This window comes from Ambystoma mexicanum, chromosome 3p (genome assembly GCF_040938575.1).
Source record: "Ambystoma mexicanum isolate Mex_15411 chromosome 3p, UKY_AmexF1_1, whole genome shotgun sequence".
NCBI classification, from domain to species: Eukaryota; Metazoa; Chordata; class Amphibia; order Caudata; family Ambystomatidae; genus Ambystoma; species Ambystoma mexicanum.
Genome location: NC_090925.1, coordinates 535,695,294 through 535,708,456, shown reverse-complemented (window position 1 = coordinate 535,708,456; position 13,163 = coordinate 535,695,294). Strand labels below are relative to the sequence as shown.

General features: G+C 41.1%; 1 protein-coding gene across 1 annotated transcript in view; it reads right to left on the bottom strand.

Annotated features, from left to right (window-relative positions):
• LOC138580598 (opsin-5-like) overlaps positions 1 to 13,163 on the bottom strand; it is a 1,021,543-nt gene that overhangs the window by 699,071 nt on the left and 309,309 nt on the right. The window lies entirely within an intron of this gene.

Sequence of the window (13,163 nt, the reverse complement as noted above, 5' to 3'; positions counted from 1 at the left end):
TTCTGAGCACCTGGTCCTTCTCCGAAGGCTCTAGTGACATTTACGTTAAGACTGATTGCTTTACCGATTATCCTCCTTTCAGTATCCAGATTGCATCCCTTTTCTTTGTGAAACTGTCAGTATTCTGTGTTCTGCTACAGGGTGGGTTGTATTTTGTAGTGTGCTGTCTGTGGTAATAAAAATAAAAAGAGATATTTTCATACAGCCTCGACTGGACAGTCCCTTTTATCATTGGGTAATAATTGTATTTTTGCTGTGTTACAACTAACCAACGATCCACAACCTTGGGTAGATAAACCTGCCGTTCTGTCCACTATACCAAAATTGGATAAGGAGGTTTATAATTGACTTCTGTTTCCAATCTGTTCGGATAGCTTCTGGTGTACTAGAGGTGTGGGGCTGATGGTTTAGAAACCGTTATTCATCCCTGGACCACTGGTACCCCAGAGGTTGATTTGTCACAGTGAGGATAGCTTTTTAAATGTATGATTCCTGCAGAGCAGCCTCTGCAATTCAGGTCTCTGGGGGAAGTTTCTAACTCGACCTCTGCAATTAATGCTTCTATAGGCAAAGACCATATCCGGACCGGCAACTACTCGACACTCGACAACGGTCCCGGGGCTTTCTTCCTCCTCCAGTTTCTGCCGTTGCTGCAACGTGGTGAGTTCACAACTACTGCTTCGTCATCTACTAATGGCCTGCACCTGAGGGGGCCTTTTAAGCCTTCCAGTCTCCCTCAGATGTGGGTCATTTCCACTAATATGCTGCACTTTGCAGTTTTATGCCTCTTCAGCCCTCATCCCTGTCACCTTTTTAACAATGTTTTCCACTGAATTTCATAGGTTTTTACCAGTGCACCCTTATTCTGCCACAAGTTAATTATATTATACTCACTGCCAATGTAGTAGCAGTAGATTCTGTAGACAATACAAATGTTCGTGGACAGGAGGTAGCATTCACAAAGCCCAGGAGCACAGGGGAGAACAGAACATTTTCTACCCATCATCCAACAAACACATATACATAAAGCAACATTACTTATATTTACTGCACTCAAATATAACAGTGCAAATGATTACTTGAAAATGTAGAAATTATGTTTTATTCATAAAACACAATATAATGGAATGCACCAAGCATAACCCATAAGTGTAGACCTCATATTAACACTTCAATACAACTGTTCATAGAGATAGACAAACACCAAGAGCTTATTCTAAAACAATCTGTCACCAAAAAGTAAGTGCACTGTATTTATTTCTTGATTATTAGCATTCATTATGTAAACATGTATTATAAGGAAAAGGCACAATGTTTTCATTTTGACAGAAATGGCAAACACACTTGAGTGGTAAGAGGAAAACTTCCCAAAAGAAGAAATGAGTGACAGTAACAACTCTAATGGTATACAGTACGCTGTCCAGTCATTTGGTCGAAAGACATTTGGTCGAAAGCAAATGGTCGACGGAATTTGGTCGAAAGCCAAATGGTCAAATTTTTTATTTTTATTTATATATATATTTTTTAGGTTTTCGTTTAGGGAAAAAAAGGGTTGTTTTAGAAAAAAAGGGGTTGGGGGACCCCCCCTCCAAAAAAAAGAAAGTGAAAATACTAAAAAAAAATTCTACCATTTGTCTTTCGACCAAATGACTGGTAACCATACAGTACATCATTTAATATAAATACATGATGTAATTTGTACAGACCTCACTAAAAGAATAATCTATTTTTTTCTTACAGTACATAGTTTTCATGAAGAAACTGCGCCTCAATTTAACTATACACAATCCGAAGAATCACAAAGAGACGCCCTATCCTCAACTGTACATAATCAAATCATAAACTTGTCTGCAAAATTGGATGAACTAAGTAATGATTTTAAGGAACTTTTACAATATGTCAAAAATCATGTCAATAACATTTTTCCCTATAACTGTCCTTCTTGCACCTGTCCCCCTTGTCTCCAGCAATCATCCCCATCAAATACCCTACATTTAAATCAAAGATGCTTTCATGAAAGCTAGCTCCCTTCCTCCCCTGATCAATGATCATTATTGTACAGAAATCCTAATTCTCCCATTTATGTTTCTCACTCCAATACCCCATCCCTTTCATAAATACATGTATTTGTTATACTATAAATGTGTTGTATATTGTTGTGTGCTATTTCTTTTTTTTAAGCCCATTATGAGTAGAACACTACGATTGGTCGGGGTGTCCGCACTGAAAATGAAGGTACCCCCGGACAGGCATGATATCTGGACATGTCCAGTTTCACATGACGCATGTTTAATTAGTCCACGAACACCGCACCTGTTCTACAGACACCCATTTGCACTGTGATTCCCACCTTATGTGTGTCTGTGGATTGCCACCAGGGTCGCAGATGTCCCCAAATGTCATCATGTCACCACACATATGCAGCGTAAAAGCCTGTCCACGAATGGTGTCCACGGCCGCAGAAGTTTAAAGTGCATTTTCCACCAATCTAGGATGTTTCAAGCAGAAACCTTACCCTTACACAGTTCTCAGACCCATTCTTGATTGATCTGACAGCTTTTTACAACTTTCCAAAGCCTATTTGCAATTCGGTATTCCACAGACAGCACTAGAGTCTACAGATATTCCTCAGAAGGCACCCACCCATTACTTTTCCTTATTCACAATCTGGCTATCCAGGAGAGAGCACCTGCTTTACTGCTTTGCAGATCTGTTTACCAGAAATGATTGCAGACCATCATGGCATCTGTTATGGCCATTGCTTCTTCCCAGCCACCCCGACCACCACCTCAACAACCTGGAGGGCCTAGACAGGGGAACAGCATGGTAATACAGATGATGAGGATCAAGAGGAAGGTGAAGATGAGGTGGAGGAAGTCCCTATCTCCAGTACATGGAATGTGACCTGGGTGTCGCGATTTTTCACCACCGGTGGAAATGTGCCAAAGGCTGGTGTAGCCAAGGTTTGATGCACTGAGCTGTGGTAAACCGGGGCTGCACTCCTACGGCACCCCCTCCATGCGGTGCCACACAAAGTCCAACCACCCAGGTGCTCTGAGTACCTTTCTCTGGGAAAAGTGGATTGATGCCCTCTACCCCATCTTCCTCAACTGCTCCTGTTACCACAATGGATACTCCTTCAGGGCAGAGGATCTCAGCAGCAACCTCACAGGTCATACAGAACACTGTTAACCCTTACCTTCTGAGGTCCTAGTGCTATGTTTGTAATGTGATGCACCGATGTGTAGGGGGAGCAGGTTTGGGGTGCTTTTGAGGCAGTGGTCAAGGAGCATGAGAAACATTACCACATACCTTGATTAAGGCCTGGCCAGCAACTTCCTCTTTCTACCTGCCCCTTTGTCTCTGTGGTTGGTGCCCTTTCCCTCCGTTCCCTCCCTTCCCGCCACCACTTTACCTTGCCTCTCCCATAAAAAAAACACCAAAACAAACAACACAACAAAACAGTTACTTTAGGAGCCACCTTTCCCAATAAAAAAATGGAAGTGAGTCACAGGCCCCTTTGCAGCCAGCATAGTCTGCGGACAGCGTGGTAGTCCACGGATGTCTAAACATGTCCAAACAATTCCAGGCATGGTGTGGGGACAATGGTGTGGGGACATGAAAAACATTTTAATTGTTTTTCATGCAAAAATGGTGGCTCTTAAAAGAACAATTTCTTTTTGTCTTTTTGACTGTTAAATATGTTTTTGATTATTTTGTTTTATATACTAAACTAACAAAGATGCTACACAACATAATTATTATGTGTTCACAAAAACTGCTTCAATGCATTTTGAACGTTTTCCAGAAATATTTGGTTGCCCACATAACTTAGATGCACTCCATCTCTCAGAGAAAATGTTGACAATATCAAATTTAATGTTCTCATTATGAAAATATGTCATGCCAACATATCACAAAAAATCACACACAGCTTTATTCACATTGCGTCTTGCTTTTTCCATTTGCAGATGAAACACATTTGAACGCATCACATTTGTCTCAGAGTAATCCGAGAAAATATAATTTCTGAATTTTGAAACATTTCCATCAACTTTCCAAATTACTCTTTCATTGCAAACTGCAATAAAATTGAGTAACATACCCCAAACTGTTCCCCCCACAATGAATAACCGGATATTTGAAGTGAACCATATTCTCACAAAAAGGGAGCACATCTGTCCACTTCATCTCTCACACTCCATACCTTGATAATTCAAATTCATGGAATCCAAGCTTTTCACCCAATCCACAGTGCTCAACATAGAACTTCAGCCAATGGATCCAAGAGTCCCTCAAAGTCCATACACTCTGCCTTCTCAGAGACATAGCCATGGCCATTTTCAGTGCTCTCAAAACTCCTGCAAACAAAACTAAGGCTACCTTCTCTTCCTGTACCCCACACCCAGTAAACCTGATTGGTTAATCCCCATACTCCCCTTTACCTGCCAGGCATCCTCAAAAGACCCAGATGTGGCATGTGTCATCTGAGAATTACGGCAGTGTCTGTGGACAGATTGGCCAATTGAAGGGGGTGGGGAGGATTACACTTAATTTAAACAATTTATTTAACAACGGTGGCTCTTAAAAGAGCTGTTTTTTTCAGTTTTGAATTTTGTTTGGCTTTTCTGATTTTTATTTCCTAGAACTACTCAGAAATGTTTGCATATGCACTGTACATCTTTTTCACATGACCTTTCTCAGTGCATTTTGAATATTTAGAAGAAACATCTGATTCACAAAATGAGCAAAATTCACTCCATTACCCCGAAAACTGTTTACACCACCCAACTTGATGTTTTCATTTTCAAAAGATTCCATACCTACACCATTAAGAAAAGCATATACACCTTCATTTACAAGATGCCTACCTTTTTCTAGTTGTACACAAAACACATTTGGGCATCTCCATACTTCCCTTGAATATAGTTCTGAAGAAATAATCTTTCTACATGGAAGACATTCCATCAAGCATCAAAACGTATCTTTTAATGCACCCTGCAAATATAGTGGAGTAACGTAGCCCAAACTATTTCCTCCACAATGAACAACAATAATATCTGGGCATTGAAAGTGAGCCATAGTCTTACAAAATTATAATTAACTCTCCCGGTTCGGCCTGGACACTGCATCCCACCAAACCTCCACTCCTTCCAAATCAATACTACTAGAGGTGCCACACAACTTAGTATACCTTTTCAAATGATTCATCCAACAATCTCCCAGCATCCACACAGTGAGCTTTTTCTTAGCAAAAGCCTCATCCATCTTTCATACACACAACAATCAACACATCTACTAGCCTCTCTTCCTGTAAACCACAACCAGAACACCTCTTTGGCTAATCCCCACAGTCCCCTTTCCATGCCAGGCATCCTCAAAAGACCCAGATGTGGCACATGCCATCTGCTGACTACCGCAGCATCTGCAGATCCTGTAACACTGGGGCAGCCCTTCTACCCTTTCCACTTTCATGTTCTCAACACTCTCTGATTGGCTGCTTTCAAACATTCACACCTCCATGCACCAATCACATCCAAAAACTCTACACCTAACCCTGTCTTCTCAATTCAACACTTCAGATGTACACTTGAACGCTGAGAGTACATATCTCCTGTTAATCACTGCCATCTCCATCAAAAACTACTTTGAAACTCTCAAACATTTCTGTTTCCAGATTCAACATCTGCATCTAACAATAAATAGTACAGGAATGCTTATATATTTTTGGTATTTCCTGCTGCTCATTTACAAATATATATATATATATATATATATATATATATATATATATATATAGAGGGTTCCTGCTACTTACCCTGTAATAAACTTCTCAATAAGCATAATCTCTGGTTTAACCACTACAGCAAAATCCATGCATTGTAGCATTCAGCACCTGCTCATGACCAGCAGCAAATACTCAAAATGCTGTCATTTAAAAAATATTTTTAGGACCAATTTGATAAAAGTAAAAAAAAAATAGGTACATGCATAGCCACACTGTATGTAACTATTTTCTAACAAAAAGAAAAAGCAGATGAAAAAGATTTGTAAAACATGTTTAAGTGGCACTAGGTGTGTGTAAGTTTAATATGTTGGCAGCACATGCATATCTGAAAACATGACCCATTTCAACCTGTAGGTGCTTATCAAGTCTTTATTTTTTCTTTGCATTCTATGACTTGTAATTCCACTTCTCCCATTATACAACTCAGACTACATGTCCCAAAATGCAAAAAAAACAGGACTAGAATGGAATATTCAAAAGTGTGACATGTATATTGCATGAAAAATATTAAATGCTGTCCATTTTAAAAACATTCTTTTTAGGAGTGTTTTTATAAAGGTTTAAAAATGCATTTATAGTACCACTGTATGTAACTTTTTCCTAAAAGAAAGGAAGAGCAGATGCAACACATTTCTACAACATTTTTAAGTGGCACTTGTTACGTGGAAGTATATTATGTTGGAAGTACATGCATACTGGCTAACATAGCCCATTGCAATATGCAGTGGCTTATCCCGTCTTGTATTTTTCTGTGCAATCTGGAACTTGTAGTCCAAGTTTTATAATGGGAAAAGTGGAACTACACGTCCCAAAAGACAAATAAAAAAATAAGACCACATAACCTCCTATAGATTGAAATGGATTACGTTGGCAAGTATGCAGGCACTGCCAACATATTAAATGTACACACACCAAGTGATTGGGGGTCATTCCGAGTAGGGCGGTAAGGGTTAATGGTCACCGGTAACGAGACCGGTGCCGTTAAACCCTTACCGCCCTATTACGAGTTCCCTTTGCGGGTTGGTACTTAATGCCTGCTTTTTGCAGGCATTAAAAAACCAACCCGCAAAGGGACCTAGGAGCTAATTACGGCACCGTAATTTACGGTGCCGTAATTAGCGCCTTCCCCATTCCCATTGAGCCCTATGGGCCAAAAATGGGAATGGGGAAGGGCCCATGGTGAATGGGGAATTACCGCCCCGCCAACCTTGGAATGGGGCCGTAATTCCGCCATTCACCATGGCGGAGTCGGAAAAATAACGGCGTCAACCAAGGCGCTAATAGCACCTTGGTTAACGCCAGGGTCAGAATGAGGCCCATAGACATCCTTTCCACCTGCTTTTATTCTTTTTAATAAAACAAATGCACACAGTGCTCCTATAAATGCACATGCATTTTTTTTAACTTTCATGAATATACTCCTAAAAAGAAACATTTGTAAACACTAAGGATTTTCTATTTTCAATTCCATAAACATGTCACACTTTCCAACCTGACTCATTACACCCCTTACACTCCCACCATTGTCCGCCTGCTCACACATATGTGTACACCACCAAAGTATCTATCTACAACACTACACCTTACATGTAAAGTACTCTTCTTTTCCAACCTCCACTGTAAGAGAGCAAACACTGCTAGAACAACAATCCCACATTGTGTTACCACTAGGCCCCACATTCCGTATTATTAAAAAACACTGCAACACATTACAAATGCATTGCCCCCAAACACAGCACTTCTTTCATTAAAATAAGCTGCACCAAAGTAACCTACACTTGCACCTTTTTATTACACCCATGTCTGCCCTTTTCTTTCTAATCCCCCCGACACCACTACGCATATTCTAATTGTTCTAAGAACACACTTAACATACTTAAGCACACTATCGATAACCTAATTTTATTAACTCTTTTTCCCAACAACTCTTCCTACCTTCATAAACAACAACCTCTCTTACTAAACATACTTGACCATTACCATATATCCCTACTAACTTTCTTTTACAATTACAGGAAAGAAGACAATTCCTGAACACAGCTACCGAAAAAAAGAATACTCTTCACATCATACAAAGTAAGTACATTAATACAGTATTATTCACTCTATTATTGTAACAATGCAGTGTCACTATATATTAGCCTAGACTATTCTTTTCAAATCAACATTTATTTAACTCGTACTCATTATATTGTAGCATGCACACTCTTTCTATTTCCATCTAAACACCACCAATACAACACCCACTTTTTTCCTCAAAACATCATAATGTCCCTTCTTATTCATTCGCACCACCACCACTCTCTTACTCACTAACCCAAACCCATCACACCTGTACATACTCTTACTCTTACAACCTTCCCAAACACAAAATATCATCCAACTACACAATCACACAACAAACTATTCATCTCTACAATCACACCTAAGAACAATACATCCATATGCATTACAGAACTTCAAAATCAAAACTTCTTTTCAACAGACACAACACAATGCCTACTATAAAGCAATTACAAACAAAAGAAAGAAAAAAAGAGCAGATAAAAATGAAAGCAAGCCATATACTTATTCACCTCGAAAACAATGTATAGAAAACATTACAACAAAAGAATTAGAAACCTCACTCAAAAAACAAAACCAGCCATGACTAAAAAAGGCAAAGCCCATCCTGAAAAAACTAAAAGTGAAGAAAATATCTAGAAAGAAAGGCAAACCTACTCAAGATCCTAACACTAAATTTACCAGTCTTAACATAACCACTATAAAGCAACTCAAAAAATTAATGTTACAAAAAAGTTCTTCACAATCTTATCACAAAAGCTGAAAAGTCACGATCTACCCTCAAAAACTACTGCAGGAGACTTACCCTTCAAAATCTAATTGACAGCGTACTTCTACTGAAGAGAAAATCATTTATAATGATTTTAAACAGAATGAAACCACTAACTAAATGAATGAGTACATTACAAAAAGTAGTTCTAAACATGCACAATGTCAATATAGATACCTTTTCAAACTTCTGTGAAGGTGAATGGATTAACAGAAGCAGCAAAGAACCATATTCCAATGAAGAGGGTTAGAAACAAGAACAAAAAAAAAAAAACAATTACCATAGATAGTGATGACCGAGGGTATGAAATGTTGGGAGACACCATTAAGGCAAAAGAAACCCTTATAGAAAAATTTTCCACAACTAACTTTCAACCAAAGCTTCTTTTCACTCAAACAAACCATCCACATGCAGCCCAATGTATAATGTAAGGCAACAATCCTTCAAATGTTTATGACAATTCCTCTATCACTATGTAAAACTAAAAGACAAAAGTACAATGAAAACTTTACAAACCATGGACTCCTGTCCAGTGCACAGCCACACTGGTCTGCGAGGACATTCATCAGCCTGCATGTTGGGAACTGCTTGCAAAAGCACCTTCGGCACATCAAAATGTTAGCAACACACCATTCCGCTATACAGAATCGTGTGCATAGACGATACTATGAAAAACCTCTTTCTATAGAACTACAACATTTCAATAACATTCTCCTACATGGAACAGCCAAAGAACTCCTTAAAAAACAGAGCACATCCAGAGTAAGTACGGTGGTACTGAAGTTGACTTAGACAATTCAATAACTTCAGAAAACATTGCCAAAGACCTCCTGCACACCAACCTCCTAACAAACACTTGTCGTGATAAGCTGCTAGGCGCTTGCAGTAACCTGCATTTGCACTAACCCACTGAGCTATCCTGTGTGTATTAGAGCCTATTCGAAGCGTGGAGGAAAATGCTGACATCAACCAGGCCTCTCGAACTGGGTGAGCCTGCATGCTTGCAAGGGGTTAATTGCGAAGGCCTTTTCTGAAGACATAAAACATCTAGCATTTGCAAGAGGCTTTACGCAGCCCTTGGGAGCCAGGCACAGCTTTGCTCGTCTTCGCTCTGCGAGTCAGGTGCACTGATAAAGCAAGAATGTCAGATCTTCTCAAAACACAGTGCCCGAAGCCTGGGAGGCAAGACTGGCTGTTTCCAGTCTTGTAACTTTCCAAGCGAAAACATGTTTACTGCCCGGAAGGGTGAGCCTAGAAGCTTCTCGAAGAGCTGACACGTCATGATGATTGACGTGCAGCTCCTAATAAGAGAACTATACTTGGACCAAGGAAGGTGGGACTCATCCTGGGCTGTTGGAAAGACACGCGTACCAAGAAGAACAGTGCCTGGACGACCAGCTGTGCACTATCTGGGCCGAGACTCCTAGCATCACATCCCCACTCTGGTGTAGGACTGTGGGGGCTTGGCCAGTCCTCCCCTCCTCTTCCGAGGAGTGCCAGGCACCTGTAGCGGCAAGGGTCCTTGGTGTGATCAGATCGTACCTTCATCTACATTTTATTAGGAGTGTAAACCAAATAATTGCATATTCATCTGTGATTTATAATTGGTATTATATAGCTTGCACTTTCTATTTCCACATTATTGTAAATTGCTGCTTAGTTCTGATTAGACACTGTAGATAATAAATGCAAACATCATATATTCTGTGTGATTGGCTTTTTTCCAGACTGAGTTCATCGTGCGTCTTAAACCTTATTTTTGTGGGAAGGTAATTAGGAGTGATTTACTTTGCACAAAGGGCTGGATCCCAGGGGGGTGCGGGTACTGTTTATCACTACATTTGGCGCTGTGAGCAGGGTTTATGAGCACAATGCCATTCTGGAAAAAACATACAAAAGATGAATGCAATGGGGAAGATAGTGCACTCTGTCACATTCCAGGATGGCCGGCATCAAATGCTTGGTCGGGTGTGGCAGATATTTTGCATCGGTACTCGGCACCGAGGGCATGGGACATGCTTGAAAATGATGTTTCCCCGGCGGTAATTAGTAAGTGCTTGGAGAGTTTACCGCTTGAGAAATGCAGAAGGGAGCTAAAGGCAGCAGGAAACATAGGCTGGTTATTCCTGCAGGCGCTCAGAAAGGTGCATGAGAATGAATTGCTTAAAGATGCGCAGATTCGCAAATTAACTGATGAGATTTCACTGCTCCAGGAGCAACAAATAATTATGAGAGAGACCCTTGAATCGTCCGTTAAGCGGGCTGATCAGATGGAGGACAGGTGTGCCTCTTTAGCTGTGCATGTAACCACTCACAAGCGCAGACAGCAGCGGGGCAATCCGTCAAAGATAAGGATTTGCGCGCTAATTAGGAAAGATAACTGGGACCCAAATTTATGGTTGGGTGAAGTAAGTGACAGCGAAACTGAGCAAGCATATGACTGGAATGAATCTGTTGAAATTAGGCTTGCAGAATTAGATTGTTCTGATGAAGAGGAGCTGGAATGTGCTCCAAAGAAATGTGTTTATCCAGCGCGGCCGTTAATCACTAACAAGTCAAAAGGCCAAGCTGGCGGTGCAAATATTCAGAATACTAGAATTGTCCGCGATTATACACAGACAGAGCTTTTAGAGATTGTTAAGTTATTTAGACAGAAGCCAGGTGAAGCACTTCTGAGGTGGTACCTTCGCCTCTGGGACACGGGTGCCGATAGTATCTTCTTAACCCCAGAAGAACTGTTAAAGATGGGTTCACTCACTACTAATGTAATGTTGGGACAGATAGTGTGCGGTGCGCTCGGGCAGCAAGGCTCTCATTCCTTGTTTAATTGGCTTCAGACTGCCCTAATGACTTTGTATGGGAGTCCAATGGATATGGAAGAGAGTTGGGGCGGTTGGCAATCACTAACTGAAGCAACAGATCAGCTTAGAGAGATGGGTTTACAGTGTGCACTGTACAGTGCAAATTTTGCAGGGCCTGACATGGAGTTGTTTACAGCTGGCATGCGCGCACGTTTGTTAAGAAATGCACCGAGTCACATGAAGGTCGCATTGCTTTCATTGCTGGGTCCAGCGCAAGGCAAAGCCATTGGTGAAGTGGCACTTCTGTTAGGGCAATTAGAAGCGCTGGATGTGCGTAAAGCAGCGCGCCTAGTGGCTGCAAACAATGATTCAGAGAAAAAGCGTGGCAAAAATGTAAAGTCTAAAGAGAAAACTGATACTGTTGAGATCACACACAGACAAATGTGGGTGGACCTGCTAAAAGCAGGAATTCCAAGGGAAGAGATAGACGGTAAACCCACATCTGTGCTGCTTGAGAAATGGAAGAAATTGAAAAAACAGGGATCGGGAAAAACTAAGCCCTCTGCACCCCCTGAAGAGGAGGTGTTGAAGCCCAAAGTGCGAGCAAAAGGTTACCCTGATTTGGCAAAGGACAAGTGGGAGGTCCCAGACCCCATTTTGTATTGAAGGGCTGGCTCTGTCTTTGAGGTACGGTTAATAAAGAGAACTAGTCCCAGAGACAGACGCCCTTTTGTGCCACTTACATTGTATTTGGATGAGAAAGTAAAACATGTTTTGGCTTTACTAGACACAGGAGCTGAGGTAACCATTCTGAATGACAATCCCAGTAAATTATCTGGTCCCAGAGTTTTGGTCAATGGTTATGGGGGAGCAGAAACTGTTGCAAAAGCCTTTAATGTAAAAATGTCAATTGGCGAGGGATTGCCTTTCACAGCAAATGTTTTGATTGCTGATATACCGGAGTACATCCTTGGCATGGATGTGTTGTTGGGCAACTACAGATTTAGGCGAATTTGTTTTTGGCAATCGAAAAATCCATGTGAAAGTTGTTAAAACCTTTTTTGGTTGGGCATGCCAAATGGTCCCCCTTGCATTTACCTCCTCCTGCTGAGCCAGTGTGCGTGAAACAATACCGGTTGCCAGGAGGACATAAAGAGATTGGTGAAACTATTGAGTCATTGGCGAAAGCTGGCATAATGAGGCCGGCAGTCAGCTCATTCAACTCGCCGATCTGGCCTGTCCGCCACCCAGATGGGGCGTGGCATCTGACAATTGATTACCGCATTTTGAACAAGAAGGTGCCGCCCTTAGCTGTGGCGGTGCCAGACATCATCACCCTGATTGAAAACCTTACGAGAGAAGTGGGTGAATGGCATGTGGTCCTTGACCTGGCCAATGCATTTTTCTCCATTGATATTGACACTGAATCACAAGACCAATTTGCTATCACTTGGGGAGACAGACAATTTACCTTTACTAAATTGCCCCAGGGGTATGTGCATAGTCCCACTCTGTCTCATGGATTTATTGCCAGAGACTTAAAGATGGTGCAGTTGGATGATGTATTTATTGCTCATTACATTGATGACATCATGCTGACCAGTGCTGAGAAAGAACATGTAGAAAACGCTGCTGAAAAGTTGATCACACACATGCAAAATCGGGGGTGGGCCATAAATCCCAAAAAGTATAGGGGCCTGTTCAAGAGGTGAAATTTCTAGTTGCAATCTGGTCTGGGTCA